The sequence below is a fragment of the Myxocyprinus asiaticus genome, chromosome 17 (genome assembly GCF_019703515.2).
Source record: "Myxocyprinus asiaticus isolate MX2 ecotype Aquarium Trade chromosome 17, UBuf_Myxa_2, whole genome shotgun sequence".
NCBI lineage: Eukaryota > Metazoa > Chordata > Actinopteri > Cypriniformes > Catostomidae > Myxocyprinus > Myxocyprinus asiaticus.
In genome coordinates, this window is record NC_059360.1 from 7835353 (window position 1) to 7860239 (window position 24887).

Genomic DNA, 24887 nt, shown 5'->3' on the forward strand with positions numbered 1-24887 from the left:
ACTGCAAATAGGTGTTCCATATAATAAAAAATCAATATTTACATAGTCTAAGAATAGTAAGTTATCTCACTCCCATGTGCCCTGCAGTGTCCCACTAAATCACTTCTGCTGACCTGCAACAGAGGCTTTAATCACTTGGAAACTGGTGCTTCCAGCCCCCTTAGTTTACTTGGTTAGTTTCGCTCAATTCTTGGATACCTATAGGATCAAGATTATGTTATTTGTAGCTTCCAATTTCGGGACTGCTTCCCTATGGGAGTAATAATTACTGGGCAAATTGCCTACTGTAGTGCAAACTCTGACATCCCTTTACTTTACTATGGTATTCCTATGAAAATTACTATCCACCAAAAACAAACAAAACAAAACAAACAAAAAGAAAAAAACATGCTACCCATGGTTTTCTTACCATGGTACATTCTCATAAGGGTAATCTTACATTAGGTGCATACTTATGATATGATACTCACCTGCGAAGACCCACCGTGTTCTGTCATTTTTCTAGAAGGTAAAGCAGAAGAGAATATAAGGAATAAATTTGAGGGTTTAATATGAGGGTATCATTTAATATGAGATGACTGAATAGCAAACTTAACAGTACAGGTAGTCTAGCGTTAGCTTACCTTTCGTGAAACAAGAAAGGCTAACCTAACTAAGAAACACTGATTACCAAAGTAGCTGACCAGCGCGCATATTTAAACTATAAACAAATGTATAATGGTGAGTGATTTCAGAAAAAGAAAGAAAAAACATACCTTTATTGATATAACTTGCTCTTCTGATTGGCCAAAATTCTCTGATCTCTGAACAGTGCCCGCCACTGCCTCTACAGATGCACAAATCACTTTTGCTCCATATTTTACATAGATATGTGGTGCAAAAGGGAGAGCGCGTGAAACTTGTCATTTGCATGCGAAAAACAGTGTTTGAGACTTGTAGCAGCAGATTCAAGCAGTTGTAGTTATGTACTTGTGTTTGTGCAAGAAAAATATCCAAGAAAAAAAAATGTATTTGTGCGAAAATATTCTACAAGTGTGCAAATCTCATTGGATGAATTCACATACTGATTTGCGGATGAGCAAAATTTGTCCGTGACTTCACATTTTGTGGATGTGTGAATGTGTTTTGCACCATATTCTCTGTTTCTTAATTTGTCATTTGTAGAATAGGATTTGTGCACCTGCAATGAAGAATTTGAGAAGGTGTAACTGTTGTGTTGTGTTTGTGGGAGAGGAAAAAAAATCTACAAGTTTGCAACTCTTAAAACATATCTCTCTGTGACTTCAAATTTACTGGTACACGTGTGGCTAATCTCTACAACTACAAATTCCACTGTCACAGGTGCTCAGTTGATTTGCTCCAAAAATACCTTCATACAGCCCCTCCCAGCTCCTATACCAGTTGTGTTTTTCATGGCTTGTGAGGAGGTGAGTGGTGATGAACAAAAGACTAAGCTACCAGTGCTTCGACTTACAGCTAATTAGCCAAAAGACAAATATAGTTAACTTGTGTCTTGCTAACATGCATGACTCATGAGCTACTAGCTAATGTAATAAGTTAGCTAAAGTTTAGCTAAGGCAATATATCATGGTCATACAGGCTAATGTACTGTACTTAATGGAGACACTCAAGGTGAATACAGTAAAATTTGTGTCTAATAACGTCATCACAATCGCCACATTGGTATGCAAATTAGCACATTTTAATTAGTTAACGCCTAATTTGCATATCAATGTGACATTTGACAAGGCACTGCAGGTGAATAGGATAAACAAAATAACAAAAGCATGTCACCACAGAACTTCCCCAGTTAATGACTTACATCAACAGTCTTTTCCCCTGAAATATTATGTTTAAATATTAAATTAAATTGAAATTAGCTTGTTTTGGTTTATTTAGAAGAAATCTACAGATGCAAACAGATGAAGGGTAGTTGGCTTAAAACAAACACCATCTAAATGTGTATTTTGGAAGTTTTCTTTCCATTAGAGTAAAAGAAGACATGGAAGCAAAATAGACCAAAATCTCAAAATTGACCACTACATGAAAAAATTGTCCAGCATTAAACAGTAATTTCATAATTTTGTTCATAGGCTCCCCATCTAATAACGTCCTGCTTACTTTCGTAGCCTCCGTTCCCTGATGGAGGGAATGAGACGTTGTGTAGTGACACTAGGGGTCACTCTTGGGAGCCTGAAACACCTTTGGTCTTTGAAAAAAGGCCGCTGGAAATTGGTGAGTGGTATTTGCATACCACTTCCCCGAACATATGGGTATAAAAGGAGCTGGTATGCAACCACTCATTCAGGTTTTGTGCTGAGGAGCTGAGACAAGGTCCCGGCCATTTCAGCGGGTAGTCCAGCGTTGTGGCAGGATGGACACAACGTCCCGTTCCCTCCATCAGGGAACGGAGGTTACGAAAGTAACCGGGACATTCCCTATCTGTCACTCACTTGACGTTTTGTCGATATAGTGACACTAGGGGTCCCTAATCAAAATGCACAACTAGCTGAACTGTGTTACGTGAACTGGCGATGCAAGATGGGCAGACCACTGTGTGCCTCGTAGCCAGCGCACCAGGCCAACAAATAACCTCCCCCAATGCTGTTATGAGTGTCAAAAGGCCCTTCAGGGACAAGTCGACTGCCCAAAAGATAGGGACAGGCTAGCCCAGTTGTGGCCTCTAATCCTCTTTTTTACACTACTGGTAGAATGGGCTCGTAGCCCTGCAGGAGGCGTCACGTCCTGAGCGTGATATGCCATTGCTATGGCGTCAATGACCCAGTGGGCGATCCTCTGCTTGGAGACAGTGCTTCCTTTCCGCTGTCCACCAAAGCAGACAAGAGATGCTTAGAGACTCTAAAGCTGTGCGCGTGATCCAAATAGATGCGTAAAGCATGCACCAGACACAGCAATGTCAGGGCTGGGTCTGCCTCCTCCTGGGGCAGCGCTTGCAGGTTCACCACCTGATCCCTAAATGGGGTCGTGGGAACCTTGGGCACATAGCCTGGTCGGGGTCACAGGATCACGTGAGAGTAGCCCGGACCGAACTCCAGGCACGTTGCGCTGACAGAGAACGCTTGCATGTCTCCTACCCTCTTGATGGAAGTGAGCGCAGTCAGGAGGGCAGACTTTAAAGAGAGTGCCTTAAGCTCAGCTGACTCCAGGGGCTCAAAGGGGGCTCCCTGTAGACCCTGGAAAACTACAGAGGCCGTGAGACGGGTGGCGTATGCTTCCTGCCGGGGCCGGAGGATGCCCTTGGCGATGAGCAGATGGGATGCGGGATCTTGAGCCGTGCCGGGGCAGGATGTGTTGGATAGCTTACGTCTGCTGCTTCACCGCCGAGAACTGCTGGGCAAAGTCCTCGACGATGTCGCCGAACAGGCCAACATGGGAAATGGGGACGCCAAGGAATCTTGCCTCTCCCATCCCGACCAGGTTGAACCCAAGGTGGCACTCCTGGACCACCAAGGTGGACATCGGCCACCCGAGAGACCGCGCCGTGACCTTCGTCGCCCGAATGGCGAGGTCGGTCGCCGAGTGCAGTTCCTGCATCAATCCTGGGGCAGAACTACTCTCGTGCCGTTCCTTTAGCGCCTTGGCTTGGTGGACTTGCAGGAGAGCCATGGCGTGCAGGGCGGAGGTGGCTTGTCCAGCGGCACCATAGGCCTTGGCCGACAGGGACGACGTAAACCTACAGGCCCTGGATGGGAGCTTCGGGTGCCCGCGCCAGGTGGCGGCGCTCTGTGGGCATAGGTGCACCACGAGCACTTATCCATCGGGGATCACTGAATACACCTTGGCCGCCCCACCACTGAGGGTAGTGAGGGCAGGGGAGCTGAAAGATCAGGACCAAGCAGTAAAAGGTGCCTCCCACGACCTTGTCAGCTCCTCGTGCACTTCCGGGAAGAAAGGAACTGGGGTGGGGCGTGGCTGTGAGCGGCCCAGAAACCAATCATCGAGCCGTGAGGTCTCAGGGGAGAGCAGAAGGTTCCACTCTAGCCCGATGCTCGTGGCTGCCTGGGAAAGTATATCCGTCATCTCCGCGTCAGCCTGTGACTGGGCGACCGTACCCGAGAGGGGAAGCCCAGCTGAGGCTTCCGCGTCCGACTGAACGATCCCGCTCTCCGATGCTGCGCTCAAGAGCTCATCACCTTTGCGGGCTCTGAACAAGAGGTCGAACTCACCGTGAGACGAGCCGGCAGACTTATCCAGAAGCCCGATCGGGGCAGACGAGCGTGCCGGGGAATGGGAGGTCTGTGGGGGGATACCCAGTGGAGGTGGTCCCATTGAGGTCCCCAAATCGCCCCCAGTGGTAGCCGCACTGGCCTCATACCCGTAGGTAGAAGGACCGAGGCGGGGAGCCACTGGGGTAGCTTGCTTTCTTATGAAGGCAAGCCGCGACCGCAACTTTGCCATGGTCATGTTCTCGCAATGAGTACATGACCCATCCACGAATGCTGTCTCCGCGTGGGTAGCGCCCAGACACAAAAGACAGCGATCGTGACCGCCAGAAGGCGAGAGATAATGACCGCAACCAGGAATAACATACAAACGGAAGGGCATCTTTAAAAAGACGTTCCATGTGTGCCGCTCTTTTAGAAATATACTCTTTTTTTAGAATATACGCTTTCATTTCTGCCGAAGCACCCAGGGCGTTCTCTGCAGTGCACCAGTGCAGAGGGGGAGAGGCCGCTGAAATGCGCCATCAGATCCAGATGAGGTGAATGGAGAGCCGTGAGAATTCAGCTCAGTGAGCATTGACTCTTCTCCGAAGAGAAAATTTGAATGAGTGGCATACCAGCTCCTTTAATACCTGTATATTCGAGGGAATGGTATGCAAATACCACTTGCCAATTTCCATTGGCCTTTTTTCAAAGACCAGAGGTGTTTCGGGCTCCCAAGAGTGACCCCTAGTGTCACTACATCGACACAACGTCGAGTGAGTGACAGATGGGGAACTATCCATTCTATTAGTTTGTTGTATGCTGATAGATTTTTACATGATACAGACAGCCCTCCCTCAAATGTGAAACTAAGTCCTTGTCACCATCAGTTATTGTGTGTGTGTGTGTGTGTGTGTGTGTGTGTGTGTGTGTGTGTGTGTGTGTGTGTGTGCGCGCGTGGTAAGTGTAATTATAATAGCAATAATAATGTATTTGATCAATACATTAATGTATTCAGGCAATTCAGTATTCTGTTGCTTGGCAGCACAATGGCAAAAAAAGAAAGGATACAGAAAAGGAAGGAGAGGGAGAGCCAGGAAACAGCCAAGAGCAGCAAATCGCTAAATGCATGGTTAAAACCAGGTATCAGAAGCAAAACACAAGAGAGAACACATAACTCAGTGTGAGGGAATTAAAATAAACTGGTAAGGAAGTCAGAGTTGTGTTAATATGTTTTGCTTAAAAAAAATTTTTTAAATAAATAATTATGAGAAGTGCCCTTTTTTTCCACTTGAGCCCCTGCCCCCCAAAATGTCTGTGCATGTCCCTGATGAACAATACACTGCAGCATTAGAATATAAGATCCAGGTGAAAGTAAATAAGACAGAAATATATTACTATTGTATACAACAAATCATTAATAATAATACTGTATTATACTGAAAAACTGGACAACAATTAACAATTGTTAGGTTATAATAATAATAAAAAAATAACAACTGAATTCCAAAATGTTAGTGAGTGAAGTAGTAGGTTTTGCACACCCTGTTCATAAAAAAAAAAAAAAAAAAAAAAGAAAAAAAAGTGTTTTGTATAAATAATTGTAGGTAAATATTGCTTTTTACGTTTTACTATTAAGTTTTACGTTTGCTGTGGCTTCTTCGCATTTTCACTCAAGCAGTATATATATATATATATATATATATACGTATATAAACATTTTATAAAAAAAAAAAAAAATGCCATGTTGGCTCCTTTTTATCCAGTCCTACTCACTTCCTTCCAACAACTGGTTGCAAAGTTCTTAAAGACATACCATGTAATTTTTTTATTTTATTTTTATTTTTTTCACCCAATTTGGAATGCCCAATTCCCAATGTATGGATTCTTTTTAAGTCCTCGTGGTCGCATTGTGATTTGCCTGAATCTGGGTGGCGGAGGACGAGTCACATTGGCACAGAGGCTTTACGCCATCCACCGCGGCATCCACGCTCAACTCACCATGCGCCCCACCGAGAACGAAACACATTATAGCGACCACGAGGAGGTTCCCCAATGTGACTCTACCCTCCCTAGCAACCGGGCCAATTTGGTTGCTTAGGAGACCTGGCTGGAGTCACTCAGCACACCCTGGGATTCGAACTAGCGAACTCTAGGGGTGGATAGCCAGCGTCTTTTACCACTGAGCTACCCAGGCCCCCATCATTCTATGTAATTTTAAAAGAGATATAAAATGGACATATGAGAACATGTTAAACATAATATTAAAATACAATTACAACCTTAAAACATTCTTTTGTACATAGTATAAAATGTTAAAACATGTCCATATGTGGCTATGTTACATAGAGATATACATTTTTAAGAGTAGCATTTTACATTTTTAGAATCCAATACTTTATCACTGTTTCAGCCATTGTATCAGTGTTATAATACAAACTTTAAAGAATTATGTAAGCAAGTTAGATCAACCTAAAAAAAAAAAAATAATAATAAAAACAATTAAAAAAAAAACAGCCTAATATTGAATGTGTGTGCCTTAATATGTAAATCTAGAGGATCTGTGTAAATATAAAATATATATATATTTTTTTTTTTTTTTTTTTTTAGGCAGAAAAAGCAGAGGGCTTCGTAAATTTGACTAATTTTGTAATTGACAGGGCAATGGAATGTAAGAAAAAATAGTAAATGGATTTTTTATATTTGTTAATTCTGGCTTTAATGTAAGCATTTTTGAATGGACAGCTACTTGTTGTCCAAATGCAAATCGAACATAGTATGACTATTTTCTCTATTGGTTTTTCACACTGATGTCATCATGTTGATTACAAAATATTTTTCAACTGAACAACCTTCATCATTTTTCTTATACTCATTTTGTTTTTTTATCTTTGTTTCACACAGTGCGATCAAAGCTTGCCACCTCTATGTCATGATGTTTTACTTCGCAGCTGACAACAGTGAGGACATGAACCTGTAAGTCAACTGACATAAGAAATTTAAACCACTGACTGAAAATATATATTTTTTTGTAGTACTGGAAATTGAATATACAGTAGTTACAGTACATGTTTTGCATAAACTACTGATACTGAATATTCATTAATAGGTTATAATTAATAATAAGTATAGATGATTGTTTAGTATCATGTGTAGTTGCCGTAACATGTCTTGTGTTTTAAGATGGTTGAATAAACTTGGTTTGGCATCTATTCAGTATGAACACGAAGGTCATACAGCTGGTGAGTTATTGTATGAAGCAAGTACTTTTGAAATATTCATAAAAGTTTGCAAAAGTTTGTGTCCATTAGTGAAAATGCTTTTATTTTGCACTCTTATAATTTATTACAAACATTTTCATTATGAATTAAGCAAAGAATTCTGAACTTTGTACAAAGGAGCTACAATAGCATGTTCAATGTCACAAATATGCCTATATTTAAATAGTTACTGTCCAAATAGTGTATTTAAAAATAATAATAATAATAATTTAACAAATACAATTGATGTAAAAAGAAGAATACGTTAGATTTGCACTATTTCTAGGTCACTAATTAAATGTAAGCACATTTTTGACATTGACCATATAAAAATGCAAATGTCTCTTACTTGTTATATAATATTCCGGGTTCAGTACATGTTAAGTTCAGTTAACAGAATTTGTTGCATAATGTTGATTTCCACAAAATAAATAAATAAATAAAATAATATATAATAATAATTAATAATAATAAAAAAGCAAATATTACAGTTACATTGAAACATAGTACAATGGAAGTGAATGGGGCCAGTCCTAAAACATAAAAATACACACGGTTTCAAAAGTATAGATACAAAACGTAAACATTATACGTGTTAACATGATTTTTGTGTGATAAAATCATTAACTTACCTTATCTGTGAAAGTTATATCCAATATTACAATCCAATATTGTCATCATTATGAAACCCTGTAATCCCGGTACTGGATATAACTTTACACAGTTAAGGATTGTAAGCAATTTTATCACACTAAAATCATATTAACAAATATAGTGTTTACATGTTGTGGCTATACTTTAAAAACAGAGTGTATTTTAATGTTTATAGACAGGCCCCATTCACTTCTATTGTAAGAACCTTACTGTAACCGTTTAAACGAGGGGTGAGTGAAGATTATATTTTGTGGTAATCAACATTATGCCACAAATGATGTCAATTGAGCTTAACTTGTATTGAACCCAAAATATTGATTTAATTTGTAGTGAAAATATTTTAATTATAAAAAGTGTAGCAAAATAGAAATATTTGCACTAGTGGACATTCCTTGCATTTATTTTCTGCATGTTTGTGTTTTCTACTACACAGAATGCTACAGTGAGGCCAGTGATCATAAGGAAGCAGAGTCTACTGACACACCTCCTCCGCCATATCTATGAGCACATCCAAGCTGTAGCAAGTATATATGGTCCTTCAGGCACTGGGTACCAGGTAAGTTCACAGTTCTGCACAGTGTATGTGGCCTTGCCTTGTCTTTATGCTTATGAATTATGTACTAACTTCAAGTTTCTAATTATTGTCACATTATGGTTTAGAGCAGTGGTTCTTGACTGGTGTATTGCAACCCAAAAATTGGTTGCAGATCTGTCCTGATAGGGTCCTAGACAGCAGGGAACAAACAATGCTAAATGCAAATAAAAATATGCAACTAACCATAAAATAATGTATAGTTAGGATAGCAAAATAAATAGAATCATCAGCTTTTAAAAGGAGGTAGCATGGCATCATTGAAAATCATGAAAAGAACTCTGTAAGGAAAAGTAAAATTTGACCCAGACAACATAAAATACAGGTTCATTTGTAATCCGTGGGCATTGTAGATTTTATTTTAAATGTATTTAATAACATAAAAGTTGGAGGGAATAAAAGGAAAACAAAAGGGAAAACACCACCCGCATTGTTAACCAAACAAAGTCTAAAAATGGTTTCCAGTTTCTACAGTTAGGACTCCACCCCTGTACTCTGTCTGTCCAAATTCATAAAAGGCACAAACCAAAACAAACCAAATTAATCAATCTCAGTATATCCAAACAATGAAAACGTCTTGGTCACTATCGTAACCTCCGTTCCCTGATGGAGGGAACGAGACGTTGTGTTGATGTAGTGACACTAGGGGTCACTCTTGGGAGCCCCAAACACCTCTGATCTTTGAGAAAAGGCCAATGAGAATTGGCGAGTGGAATTTGCATCCAACTCCCCCGGACATACGGGTATAAAAGGAGCTGGCTCGCAACCACTCATTCAGGTTTTGTGCTGAGGAGCCGAGACAGGGTCCCGGACATTCCAGCGGGTAGTACAGCGTTGTGGCAAGAGGGACACAACGTCTCGTTCCCTCCATCTGGGAATGGAGGTTACGACCGTAACCAAGACGTTTCCCTTCTGTCACTCACTCGACGTTGTGTCGATGTAGTGACACTAAGGGTCCCTATGCCAAAACACCACAACAAATCAAATCAAATCAAATCACTTTTATTGTCACACAACCATATACACAAGTGCAATAGTGTGTGAAATTCTTGGGTGCAGTTCCGAGCAACATAGTACTCGTGACAGTGATGGGACATATACCAATTTACAATAAACATCAGATTTACAACACAATTTAAAATCTAATATACACATAATTACACAACACAATATACAAATAATAACATACAATGTACAGTGTACAATACACACAATATAGAATACACATTATACAATATAAAATTACATATAGTATATCATTGAAACCATCTTCTGGACAATAAAGGCTCTACATTATACAATTGTACAAAAATGTAATTCATAACTACAGTATATCAAACTTATAAGGTAAAATGGTAATATCCCTGCTAACACACGACATACCAGTAACGTAATTTATTCCTTTTTTGTAATTTAATGATTTACTAATAGGCAATGTAACTGCAACATCACAGGCTCGTAATTTCATTACCATTATATGACCAATTCACAACGTCCTCTTTACGTCGTACTAATATTGCAAGCATACCCAGAATGGCCCAGTTAGGTAATATATTTGTAATATTTAGGTAATTCCATTACTTACTGTAAAGTAACTGCAATGTCATGAGCCCATAATTTCATTACCATTAAATTACCAATTTACAACATCATCTTCACGTCCTCCAAATGTCCCAAGCTTACCCAGAATGGTCCAGTTGCATAATGTATTCGTAATATTTGGGTAATTCTGTGACTTATTGGCAACGTAACTGCAACGTCATAGGTCCGTAATATAATTATCACTTCACTTTCCAATTCCACTTTTTTATGTTCACCAAAATTGCATTTCTATGACAGATTTGTGTTGTAGCAGTTTAATAATTGCTACAGTATCATTCAAAGTTCAACAACCACATCAGATTGGTTAAGTAAAATAATTACCTTCTAGTTGAAGTTCTGTTAATATTTTTGCATCTGTGATTATTTGGCAGCTTTAATCCCCTGAAATGTCCACTAACATTATGCCAATTGTTTATAATGGAAGTGTCCAGGATGATGCTATTTTTTATTTTATCCCCTTTTCTCCCCAATTTGGAATGCCCAATTCCCACTACTTAGTAGGTCCTCGTGGTGGCGCAGTTACTCACCTCAATCCGGGTGGCGGAGGACAAGTCTCAGTTGCCTCCGCTTCTGAGACAGTCAATCCGCACATCTTATCTTGTGGCTCGTTGTGCATGACACCGCGGAGACTCCCAGCATGTGTAGGCTCATGCTACTCTCCACAAACCATGCACAACTTACCACATGCCCCATTAAGAGTGAGAAGCACTAATCATGACCATGAGGAGGTCCCCCCATGTGACTCTACCCTCTCTAGCAACCGGGCCAATTTGGTTGCTTAGGAGACCTGGCTGGATTCACTCAGCACACCCTGGATTCGAACCCACGACTCCAGGGTGGTAGCCCCCCCCCCCCCCCCCCCCGATAATGCTCTTTGTTAAAATTAAATGTATACATAATATATATACAGTTGTGCTCAAAAGTTTGCATACCCTGGCAGAAATTGTGAAATTTTGGCATTGATTTTGAAAATATGACTGATCATGCAAAAAAACTGTCTTTTATTTAAGGATAGTGATCATATGAAGCCATTTATTATCACATAGTTGTCTGGCTCCTTTTTAAATCATAATGATAACAGAAATCACCCAAATGGCCCTGATCAAAAGTTTACATACCCTTGAATGTTTGGCCTTGTTACAGACACACAAGGTGACACACACAGGTTTAAATGGCAATTAAAGTTTAATTTCCCACGCCTGTGTATAAATAGTCAATGAGTTTATTAGCTCTCATGTGGATGCACTGAGCAGGCTAGATACTGAGCCATTGGGAGCAGAAAAGAACTGTCAAAAGACCTGCGTAACAAGGTAATGGAACTCCACTTATTAAGAAGTGGAAAATTTGGGGATCTCTTGATACCAAGCTAAGGTCAGGTAGACCAAGAAAGATTTCAGCCACAACTGCCAGAAGAATTGTTCGGGATACAAAGAAAAACCCATAGGTAACCTCAGGTGAAATACAGGCTGCTCTGGAAAAAGACGGTGTGGTTGTTTCAAGAAGCACAATACGAAGATACTTGAACAAAAATGAGCTGCATGGCCGAGATGCCAGAAAGAAGCCTTTACTGCACCAGTGCCACAAAAAATACAATATGCCCGACAACACCTTGACATGCCTCACAGCTTCTGGCACACTGTAATTTGGAGTGACGAGACCAAAATAGAGCTTTATGGTCACAACCATAAGCGCTATGTTTGGAGAGGGGTCAACAAGGCCTATTGTGAAAAAAATACCATCCCCACTGTGAAGCATGGTGGTGGCACACTGATGTTTTGGGGGTGTGTGACCTCTAAAGGCATGGGGAATCTTGTGAAAATTGATGACAAGATGAATGCATTATGTTATCAGAAAATACTGGCAGACAATTTGCATTCTTCTGCACGAAAGCTGCGCATGGGACGCTCTTGGACTTTCCAGCACGACAATGACCCTAAGCACAAGGCCAAGTTGAACCTCCAGTGGTTACAGCAGAAAAAGGTGAAGGTTCTGGAGTGGCCATCACAGTCTCCTGACCTTAATATCATCGAGCAACTCTGGGGAGATCTCAAACGTGTGGTTCATGCAAGACGACCAAAGACTTTGCATGACCTGGAGGCATTTTGCCATCATCATAGTCTTTTAACACATGTATCGAGTCAGCTGAATTTAGTTAGCAGAGTCTTTAGTTTAGGCATTATTTAAGACTTCCTTGTTTGTAGGTTATTGGCTGCATATAAAAAAAATTAAATAAAATAAAAAAAAACAAGGCTGGGTTGGTGTGGATGTTTGATGCATGTTTTTACTAGCTGTACCAATGTAGTTGTGAGTTCAGAACCCAATTTGATCCGCTTTTCCATGAAATAAAATCCAGATCCCGACACCAAGGCCTATTACAATACTGATGAATATAGAAATGCTTACATTTAATTTGACTTTTTTTATTATTATTATTATATCAAAAATATAAAAGGTGTGCATTATTGCTGACACCTACATGCACACTTTGGAGTTGGTTGCATGCCTGCAAGTAATTTGAAATGTACTGAAGTTATGGAAATGTTTGTAAATGTTTTGGATATGTATGCTCCAATGTTGCCTGTATCTTTAGAAACAGTCCCTAAATTATTTGTGAATAAAGAACATCCAACGTAGGGTTGGGCAATACCACTTATTTTCTTTTCGATCGGATACCAAGTACTTTAAAAAAAAAAAATTATATTTATATTAATGCACTTCTAAATTTCTGATAGTCCATGACCATTGAGGGCCAGGATACCATCTTTGGTCCTGAAATTTCTGCCCCTCCAGGCCAGAACAGTGCCCCACCACAGGTCCCTGAACAAGAAGTAAAATTGGATGACTCCATTGATACCGAACAACAGGCAAGTCCAGATATCAAACCTTAGTTGAGGGGAAATGCCTGTTAGAAGTCATGAATTGGCAGTAGTTTAACAGTTATGTGCATTGCAGGACATGGATATTGATGAGGGACAGGATTCTGTAGATGAGGAGATCTTTGAGTCTGAAAAGATGAAAACCAGCAGCACCTGCTCAAAAACCCACTCGAGATCTCGCTCTAGGTATTTTGTTAAATAGACCTCATTTGCTTTGTCAGAGTTGCCCCCTTTCCATCTTCTAACCACAGGTTGATACTTTTTCATGTCAATCTCTTTTTAACCCCAGGTCACCTAAAAGAAGAAGGTCAAGGTCACGCTCTGGCTCATAAGCGTAATCACAGGAAGCGGTCTCAGTCTCGTTCAAAAGACAGAAAAAGGAAGTCCTCCCGTTCTTACTCCAGTGAAGAACGAGCATGGGAAAGAGAAAAGGAATGACAGAAAATAGGGCTTCCTCCCGTGCGCTCAAAGTTTCTCAGTGGTAGCAATTTTTTGGGGGGGGAAGGAATATTTTTTTATCCCATAAAATTGCATCAGATTTGGGTATGGGCTCTTTTGCTTAGAGCCAGCAAGCAACCACCTTAGAACACCCAAACAACCACAACATGCTAACAAGTGATCAGAACACTTTATCAACCACATTGGGATGCCCTGTCTCTGGCAGTTTGTATGAGCAAGCATGACTCACATTGTCTTCAAAAAAAGTTCAAATCTAGTTTAATGGAATACATTTCATTTGAAGGGAAATTCTTTTACAAAATATCTGGTCTGGGCTCAACGAAAAGGTCCGTAGGAAATTAGGGCTGTCAATCAGTTAATTTTTAATCGAATTAATTATGATGTGCCGATTAATTAATCGCTTATTAAAATTGACTTAGAAAGGCCCCCAAATAAAGATAATTCAATGTAAATAATACATAAAATAATTATAAACATAATAAAATAATTTAGATAATCATATTGAAATATATTGTATTATTGTGGCAGACAAATAACGCATTGATCAGACAACACAAAAGTGGCTTTAGAATTCAATATATTGTTTGTAATATTACCATAGAGTCAAACAAAAGCCTAACAATTGAGTTTATAAATCTGTCCTGTTCTCACAGCAAGTGCTGTGCTATTTTTATTGTTGGTCTTGATATATGTTTTATGTTTGTTTGTTTTTTTGTTTTTTTTGTTTTTTTGTTTTTTTTTTTGCAATGCTTTGGATGGTCTCACTTGTTTTAGCATCATAAATGTTGCCTTTTTAGGATGCTGTGTCAAGTTAAAAGTGGTTGAAACTTTGAAAATTGGGACTTGAGACCTCTGCGTTCTGTTGTGCTTTGTCCAGCTGTCCGCCCTGTGTGACAGCTTTCATTCTGTGCTGCATGTGAGGTTTGTTGAGGTGCACTGACTGGCCCTTGTTACATGTACTTCATGCTTAAATTTCTCAGATGGTAGGAAAATGTACTTTTATTATGGAAATTATCTACAGGTCAGGGGGCATAATTATTTTTACATTTTCTTTATTGCTATATTTTATATAATTGTTCGCACCAAATTAACATGTTAAATGGACAGCCCTATGAAGGAAAAATATTTGTAATAAATATGAAAAGTAATGTGATTTTTAAGAATCATACTCTTATATTGTTTCAGCTTGTTTTCCTTTTTCCTCTTACAGTTTGCAGCACTACTCTATGGGTTGGCCAAGTGGACAAGAACGCCACCCGGCAAGATCTTACAAACCTCTTTGAAGAGTTTGGGCAAATTGAATCTATCAATGTAAGTTGAGTCTCTGTAAGCCTGTTCACTTGGAGACTCCAGCTCTGCAATAAACCTAAGATCTGGTCACCTTTTAATTAGAGAGGTTTAGTGCAATTCAGCCAAGAGGCACGTTTTGGCATGTTTAGAAGTGCCCTAAAAGCGCTTAGTATTTAAGGACACCTCAACAGGTTCTCAGGCATTCTTTTTTAGAGAGAGTGTTAACCTGGAGATAAAGTTTTCAATGCCTCATTTAGACAACTACTAAACAACTAAAAACATTTTTTCCAGATGATTCCTCCCGGAGGCTGTGCCTACATCAGTATGGTGCATCGACAGGATGCATATCGTGCCCTACAAAAACTGAGTACTGGCTCCCACAAAATTGGCTCAAAGGTCATCAAAGTATGTGTGGACAAAAGTTTGTTGACGAACAACTATTTTTTTTTTTTTTTTTACTTTTTTATTTGATTAAGTTTTTTTTACATGTTTTGCCTGTTTTGTGCATCAGTTTAGAAGTAGGCTATATTTTTAGAGTACAGTGCATCTAGAAAGTATTCACAGCGCTTCACTTTTTCCACATTTTGTTATGTTACAGCCTTATTCCAAAATGGATTAAATTCATTATTTTCCTCAAAATTCTACAAACAATACCCCATAATGACAACGAGAAAAAAGTTTGTTTGAAATCTTTGCAAATTTATTACAAATAAAAAAACGGGAAAAAAAATCACATGTACATAAGTATTCACAGCCTTTGCTCAATACTTTGTTGAAGCACCTTTGGCACCAATTACAGCCTCAAGTCTTTTTGAGTATGATGCTACAAGCTTGGCACACCTATTTTTGGGCAGTTTCTCCCATTCTTCTTTGCAGGACCTCTAAAGCTCCATCAGGTTGGATGGGGAGCGTCGGTGCACAGCCATTTTCAGATCTCTTCAGAGATGTTCAATCGGGTTCAAGTCTGGGCTCTGGCTGGGCCACTCAAGGACATTCACAGAGTTGTCCTGGAGCCACTCCTTTGTTATCTTGGCTGTGTGCTTAGGGTCATTGTCCTGTTGGAAGATGAACCTTCACCCCAGTCTGAGGTCCAGAGCGCTCTGGAGCAGGTTTTCAACAAGGATGTCTCTGTACATTGCTGCATTGATCTTTCCCTCGATCCTGACTAGTCTCTCAGTTCCTGCCACTGAAAAACATCCCCACAGCATGATGCTGCCACCACCAAAGAGTTCAGTCTTTGTTTCTCATGGTCTGAGTCCTTCAGGTGCCTTTTGGAAAACTCCAGGTGGGCTGTCATGTGCCTTTTTACCGAGAAGTGGCTTCCGTCTGGCCACTCTACCATACAGGCCTGATTGGTGGAGTGCTGCAGAGATGGTTGTTCTTCTGGAAGGTTCTCCTCTCTCCACAGAGAAATGATGGAGCTCTGTCAGAGTGATCATCGGGTTCTTGGTAACCTCCCTGACTAAGGCCCTTCTCCCCCGATCACTCAGTTTGGCCAGATGGCCAGCTCTAGGAAGAGTCCTTGTGGTTCCAAACTTCTTCCATTTATGGATGATGGAGGCCACTGTGCTCATTGGGACCTTCAATGCTGCAGAAATTTTTCTGTACCCTTCCCCAGATCTGTGCCTCGATACAATATGAGATTAATCTCCAATATACACAATATAAATGTAAAGGGTTCCCATGTGTCCTGGAAAACCTGGAATTTTGCAATGCAGTTTTCCAGTCATGGAAAAGTCATGGAAAATAAGAAATACACCTAAATAATATATATATATATATATATATATATATATATATATATATATATATATATATATATATATATATATATATAAAACATTTAGAATAATAAAACTGTTTGTGTCGCAGACATGGTTTTTGTTACATGTACTGATGAAATAGTATTGATACAGTGCAAATTTTTTTTTTTTCATTACAACGTTGCTGTAGTGTTAACTACAACATTTGAGTTGTAATCTTTAGACCATTGGTTTAAATGAATGTTTGAATGCACAATTAATCAAAGAGCAATTCCACGAAAATTTCAACCATACCATGGAAAAATAAAGTTTAAAGCAAAGGTACATAACCCCTTTTAAATTGTTCATTTAGATCTATATTTTACTGTGTTATAGTGCTATAATGTTTTTATTATTATTATTATTATTATTATTTATTTATTTATTTATTTTTTAGAAAATGGCAGTTTATCCACCTCACATGAGGGTTGCACCATTTCTAAAACTAAATTTTCAAACAGACATTTTTTAAAATTGCAAAAGGGGGATCAAAAGACTATTTATTTTCACTTTATGTTAACAAAAATCATTTTCCAGAGAAAGACAAGGAATTATCTGAAAAATGTGCACACTTTGTCATACAGCGTTTTATTATTTTGTATTATAAGAGCCACATTTATGATGTTGCTGCGTTTCAGCGCTGTGTCACGTCCGTAATGTTTTAGAGGTTAAGTTTATATCACTCAAGCAATAGTTTATATCACTCAACTATATTATCAATAGTTGATACTTTCTAACTTATTTTTATGTAAAGTATGATGATCAAGTGGTTTCCATTCGTTACTTGAAACGCTTATAAAAATACGTTACGGTTATGTCCGTTACGGAGGCTTCATATCAAATCATATGTATGTCAATCAAAGAATCAGAAACCTCCACCGCTCATTCTTTACCATGATGATTCTGATAGATCACTGACTATTGCTTTGATCTGTGACTTGTTACAAGCTCCTACATTTATAGCCAGCACTTGGGAAGGGACCATTTTGACAGACTTTTAAATTTGAATTGTAATATGACAAACATAATATAATATTGCTGCGCTACTCTGCTTGTTCCGCTTTACTCCCGCCAGGGAACCACTCTCTCGCGCAGCGCTGTCTGAAGCAGTCAATGCAGACTTTAATATGCAGCCTTTAACAGCTTAGTATTCGTACAAGGTCATATCGCAATTTTAGTCTTATTACAATCCATTATGCAGCCTTGATGTATATACAGACGTCTCCGAGATCAAAGTCTACAAGCTTTACCATTTTGGTTGGTTTTCCCCTTGTCATGTAAGTGCTGCTTTCACAACTGTCTCGTTCATAACGAAGAATTGCCACATCCGTAACGATGGTTTTTCCTCATTTATGTGAAAACAACGATTACTAAAAATGAAATATTACATGTTCTTAGGAGTGCCGACCGTCCTACATTATGTGGCTATTATTATTTCTGGATTGTGCTTTTCTATTCACAGAATTTTTACAAAGTGTGTGGTCTCCCAAAAACTCATGTCTATTTTAGTCACGTCAGGCAAGTTTATTTTCCGAACATCTGTGATTGAAACTTAAAATTGCAAGAATTTGCGGAAGAGTACATTATGTCAGTCGTGTTCTGGCACTGCTCTTCTGGCGGATGAATCTAATGATTTGAGCTTACCTTGACATCGCCTGTGTGTGATCATTCATGTCTGGAGATATTCGGAGCCGGAGTCATAAAGAGCTTTTTCCATTAAACATTTGAAATGGAAATATTACTTGCCTTGAAGAAGATGAACAACACTCTTATTTACATATTTTATTGAATTTTACACTTAAATCGCTTTTCTGACACTACACTCAAAGCACTTTTAAAAAGAGAACAGGGGACTCTCCTCAGCCACCACCAGTACATCTTAATATGATTATTCAAGTGTTTTATCTACTATTAATGTTTGAATTGTACTACAAGTTTAAATTTAAGAGGTTAAACTCGTGATATGGCTGATATGAGTTCAATGGAGGACTTTATTATTTTTATACTATATTGTCCAGCCTCAGTTACTACAGTAGCATGTCTATGCAATGAACACAATAACACAGTGAACCTAAAACATAAAGCAAGGATTAAATTATAATGGGGATAAAATATACTTTATTAAATATAAAAATAATATGCTTAAATATTCAATATGACAATAAGAAGTCAATTTCAGAAGTCATACAGTTGAAGTCAGAGGTTTACATACACTTAGGTTGAAGTCATTAAAACTCATTTTTTTTAACCACTCCACAAAACTATAGTTTTGGCAAGTCATTTAGGACATCTACTTTCTGCATGACATGCATGAGTAATTTTTCCAACAATTGTTTACAGACAGATTGTTTCACTTTTAATTGACTATATAACAATTCCAGTGGGTCAGAAGTTTACATACACTAAGTTAACTGTGCCTTTAAGCAGCTTGGAAATTTCCAGACAATTGTCACGCCTTTAAGCAATTAGCCAATTAGCTTCTGATAGGCTAATTGGAGTCAATTAGAGGTGTACCTGTGGATGTATTTTAAGGCTTACCTTCAGACTCAGTGCCTTTCTGCTTAACATCTTGGGAAAATCAAAAGAAATCAGCCAAGACCTCAGAAAAAAATTATGGACCTCCACAAGACTGGTTCATCCTTGGGAGCAATTTCCAAATGCCTGAAGGTACCATTTTCATCTGTACAAACAATAGTACACAAGTATAAACACCATGGGACCACGCAGCCATCATACCATTCAGGAAGGAGACTCATTCTGTCTCCTACAGATTAACGTAGTTTGGTGCAAAAAGTGCAAATCAATCCCAGAACAACAGCAAAGGACCTTGCGAAGATGCTGGAGGGAACAGGTAGACAAGTATCTATATCCACTGTAAAACGATTCCTATATTGACATAACCCGAAAGGCTGCTCAGCAAGGAAGAAGCCACTGCTCCAAAACCGCTATAAAAAAGCCAGACCACATTTGCAAGTGCACATGGGGACAAAGATCTTACTTTTTGGAGAAATGTCCTCTGGTCTGATGAAACAAAAATTGAACTGTTTGGCCATAATGTCCATCGTTATGTTTGGAGAAAAAAGGGTGAGGATTGCAAGCTGAAGAACACCATCCCAACCATGAAGCATGGGGGTGGCAGCATCATGTTGTGGGGGTGCTTTGCTGCAGGAGGGATTGGTACACTTCACAAAATAGATGGCATCATGAGGAAGGAAGATTATGTGGATATATTGAAGCAACATCTCAAGACATCAGCCAGGAAGTTAAAGCTTGGTTGCAGATGGGTCTTCCAAATGGGCAATGACCCCAAGCATACCTCCAAAGTTGTGGCAAAATGGCTGAAAAACAATAAAGTCAAGGTATTGGAGTGGCCATCACCCTGACCTCAATCCGATAGAAAATTTGTAGGCAGAAATGAAAATGCGTGTGCAAGCAAGGAGGCCTACAAACCTGGCTCAGTTACACCAGTTCTGTTTGGAGGAATGGGCCAAAATTAAGGATTAATTATAGGACTCAAGATGGCGCCGAGTATGGCTGCTGCGTTGCGAGCTCCGACACAACATAGCAATGGTTTGTTTGTTTTGTTTACAATTCTTATGTTTTTTGTCTTGGATGTTGTCTGCCTTATTGTCTACGACAGACAAACACTTTTGGACATTGGCTCAGCGATCTCACACCGTAAACCGGACTTCACATTCCTCAATGCCGACCCGCTGTTTACAAACACGCAAGCGGAGCCCTTTGTCTGGGCAGCACGGCAGCGGAAACGCAGGAGGAAAAGGGGAAACAGAGCCGGCGTTCTCATCAGAGTAAGACGCCGCGCAAATCGACCCCCACTACCCACTATTCTACTGGCAAATGTTCAGTCTCTGGATAACAAGCTCTGCGAGCTGAAAGCGCGGATCTCTTTCCAACGAGAGACGAGGGACTGCTGCGTTATCTGCCTTACGGAAACTTGGATGTCTGCGGAGATTCCAGACTCAGCCATTGAACCCGCGGGGTTCTCCATGCTCCGAGCGGACAGAGCGAAAGACCTCTCAGGTAAAACTAGAGGAGGTGGTGTATGTTTTATGATCAACAAATCCTGGTGTGATCAGAGGAACGTACATTCCATCAAGTCTTTCTGTTCTCCTGATCTGGAATTTCTTATGCTTCTGTGTCGACCATTCTGGCTACCGAGGGAATTCACAGCAGTCATTATCACTGCTGTGTACATTCCCCCACAAGCCGACACAGACCGGGCACTCAAGGAACTGTATGGGAGTATAAGTGAGCAGGAAACCGCGCACCCTGAGGCCGCGTTCATTGTGACCGGGGACTTTAATAAAGCCAGTTTAAAATCAGTCGCACCAAAATACCACCAGCACATTAGTTTCAACACACGAGGGGACCGGGTTTTGGACCATTGCTACTCTCCGTTCCGGGATGGCTACAAATCCCTCCCCCGCCCACCATTTGGCAAATCGGACCACTCTTCCATTCTGCTTCTGCCCGCTTACAGGCAGAAACTGAAACAGGAAGCACCCACCCTCAGAACGATCCAGTGCTGGTCGGACCAATCAGACTCCACGCTACAAGACTGTTTTGATCGCACGGACTGGGAGATGTTCCGGTCCGCCTCTGATGACGACATCGAGCTTTACGCTGATAGCGTAATGTGTTTCATCAGAACGTGTGTAGAGGAAGTGATTCCGACCAGAACTGTGCGAATCTATCCGAATCAGAAGCCGTGGATCAACAGCGATGTTCGCGCGGCACTTAATGTGCGGACCTCCGCTTTTAATTCCGGGAACGCGGAGGAGCATAAACAAGCCAGTTATGCCCTCCGAAAAACTATCAAAACAGCAAAACGCCAGTACAGGAGTAAGATTGAAGGACAGTTTAACACCACCAACTCTAGAAGCATGTGGCAGGGAATTAACATCATCACGGACTTTAAAGGGAATAAAAACTCCGCCATGAACACCGCTGCCTCTCTACCGGATGAGCTAAATACTTTTTATGCTCGTTTCGAGGGAAATAACACCGCCCTCGCAGAGAGAGCTCTCGCGGCTGAAGCTACAGAGGTTAGTTCACTCTCCGTCTCTGTAGCGGATGTAACCCGATCCTTCCGACGGGTGAATATCCGCAAAGCCGCGGGTCCAGACGGCATTCCGGGCCATGTCATCAGAGCGTGCGCGAACCAGCTGGCTGGTGTTTTTACGGACATTTTCAACCTTTCCCTCTCTTTGTCTGTAGTCCCCACATGCTTTAAAACATCCACCATTGTGCCTGTTCCAAAACAATCGAACATAACTTGTTTAAATGACTGGCGTCCTGTTGCTCTGACCCCCATCATCAGCAAATGTTTTGAGAGACTAATCAGAGATTACATCTGCTCTGTATTACCACTCAATCTTGACCCGCTGCAGTTTGCTTACCGCAACAACCGCTCCACTGATGATGCCATTGCATCTACAATACACACTGCTCTCTCCCACCTGGAAAAAAAGAACACTTATGTGAGAATGCTGTTTGTAGACTACAGCTCAGCATTCAACACCATAGTGCCCTCCAAGCTAGATGAGAAACTCCGGGCTCTGGGCTTAAACAGCTCGCTGTGCAGCTGGATCCTGGACTTCCTGTCAAGCAGACGCCAGGTGGTTAGAATAGGCAGCAACATCTCCTCATCACTGACCCTCAACACTGGAGCCCCGCAGGGCTGTGTTCTCAGCCCACTACTGTATTCCCTGTACACACATGACTGTGTGGCAACACATAACTCCAATGCCATCATTAAGTTTGCTGATGACACGACGGTGGTAGGTCTGATCACTGACAATGATGAAACAGCCTACAGAGAGGAGGTGCACACTCTGACACACTGGTGTCAGGAGCACAACCTCTCCCTCAACGTCAGTAAGACAAAGGAGCTTGTGGTGGACTTCAGGAGAAAAGACAGAGAACACAGTCCAATCACCATCAATGGAGCACCAGTGGAGAGAGTCAGCAGCTTCAAGTTCCTGGGTGTCCACATCACTGAGGAACTCACATGGTCCGTCCACACTGAAGTCGTTGTGAAGAAGGCTCATCAGCGCCTTTTCTTCCTGAGACGGCTGAGGAAGTTTGGAATGAACCGCCACATCCTCACACGGTTCTACACCTGCACTGTGGAGAGCATCCTGACTGGCTGTATCTCCGCCTGGTACGGCAATAGCACTGCCCACAACCGCAAAGCACTGCAAAGGGTGGTGCGAACTGCCAAACACATCATCGGAGGTGAGCTTCCCTCCCTCCAGGAAATATATACAAGGCGGTGTGTGAAAAAAGCTCGGAGGATCATCAGAGACTCCAGCCACCCGAGCCATGGGCTGTTCTCACTGCTACCATCAGGTAGGCGGTATCGCAGCATCAGGACCCGCACCAGCCGACTCCATGATAGCTTCTTCCCCCAAGCAATCAGACTTCTGAACTCTTGATCTCCCATGATCAAAATACATCAGCCCTGCACTTTATTACTCTTTTATCTCACACCGGACTGTCATAAATTATATTACTGTCATTATATTATGTCTCTCTTAACAACTGACTATCAACCGACAGCCTGAATGTCAATACAGTACAATACTGTTCATTCTATATATATACTTTTTTCATATATATTTTAATTTTTATTGAATAATGTGTATCTATATAGTATCTATATAGTAAAAACAAAAAAAAACAAAAAAAAAACAAAAACAGCATATTGTATACTGTACAGTGTATGTTATTATTTGTATATTGTTGAGTGTAATTGTGTATAACAGATGTTTAAATTGTGTTGTGTTAATTTGATGTTTTAAGTTGTGTAATTATGTATAACAGATGTTTAAATTGTGTTGTGTTAATTTGATGTTTTAAGTTGAGTGTAATTATGTATAACAGATGTTTAAATTGTGTTGTGTTAAAATGATGTTTTAAGTCGAGTTTAATTATGTATAACAGATGTTTAAATTGCGTTGTGTTAATTTGATGTTATTGAAAATTGGTATATGTCTTATCACTGTCACGACTGCTATGTTGATCGGAACTGCACCCAAGAATTTCACACACCATTGCACTTGTGTATATGGCTGTGTGACAATAAAGTGATTTGATTTGATTTGATTTGATTTGAATTCCAGCAACTTATTGTGAGAAGCTTGTGGAAGGCTAGCCAAAACGTGGTTAGTTAACACACGAGTAATGTTCAATTCATAAAAGCAATATAAGCATCAAGACCCTACCAGAAAACATATCCAAGCATTATAGCAGGTAAACAACTTCACCAAATGGATAACAGATAAACATTCATCTAGACTGCAATGATGCTGTCCTGAACTGTGTGAGTGTTACTGAACTGAGTTAAACAGCATAGTTAGTTTCTCCAGCCAGAACATGAGACAGCCGGCACTTCTTTCCTGTGTGTGCGGACATGACGTAATGACGCAAGGATGAGCGTTTTAAACCAGCAATTTCGCGCCAAATCGAGCCCAACCGCTCAAAATACAAATCATTTTTAGAGGCTTACAGTAGTGAATTGGGGTTAAGGTAAGGACATTGTTTTGAACACTGATTGATGTACTCGATCAATAATGGCAATTTGTTCATTTTTAACCAAAAAAATCTTACATAGTGCAGCTTTAAAATGATAATATTCTGTCATTTGAGTTTTTTTTTTTTTTCATTGCTGAGCTGCAAGATTTAAAAAAATAAAATAAAAAAAAACAGTGTTGCAACTGCTTAGATATCAGTTCTAAAAGGGAAAAAAATCATAAAATTAAATTTAAACAGCATCTCTCATGTTGAACAAGGGTTTCTGCCAATAGAAAGAGTTACTCTATTACAGAATTATATTATTATTATTATATATTGAAATAATACTACTTATAATAATGTAACAATAAACCCCATTGACTGTAAAATTTTGTGTTCAAGTTCCTTATCCTGATTTTTGTTTCACATAAAGTCATTTTTTTTGTGTGTCTCTTGTGTAGATTCCAGTGGCACAAACAGTCCCTGCTGTTAGCCTTGTGCCTCCATCCTTCCCTGTCACGATGGCAATGCCCCCACAAGGCTTTGGTCCCCCTCCACCCTTTCTAAGAGCAGGGTTTAATGCATCACAGCCTCCCCTGGGTACGTAGTTCTTCCATGAACAGACAGCATTTAAGATGGTAGGGATACCT

At 40.2% G+C, this 24887-nt stretch overlaps 1 pseudogene; it reads left to right on the forward strand.

Moving 5' to 3' along the window:
* LOC127454700 (SR-related and CTD-associated factor 8-like) overlaps positions 1 to 24887 on the forward strand; it is a 158114-nt pseudogene that overhangs the window by 121595 nt on the left and 11632 nt on the right.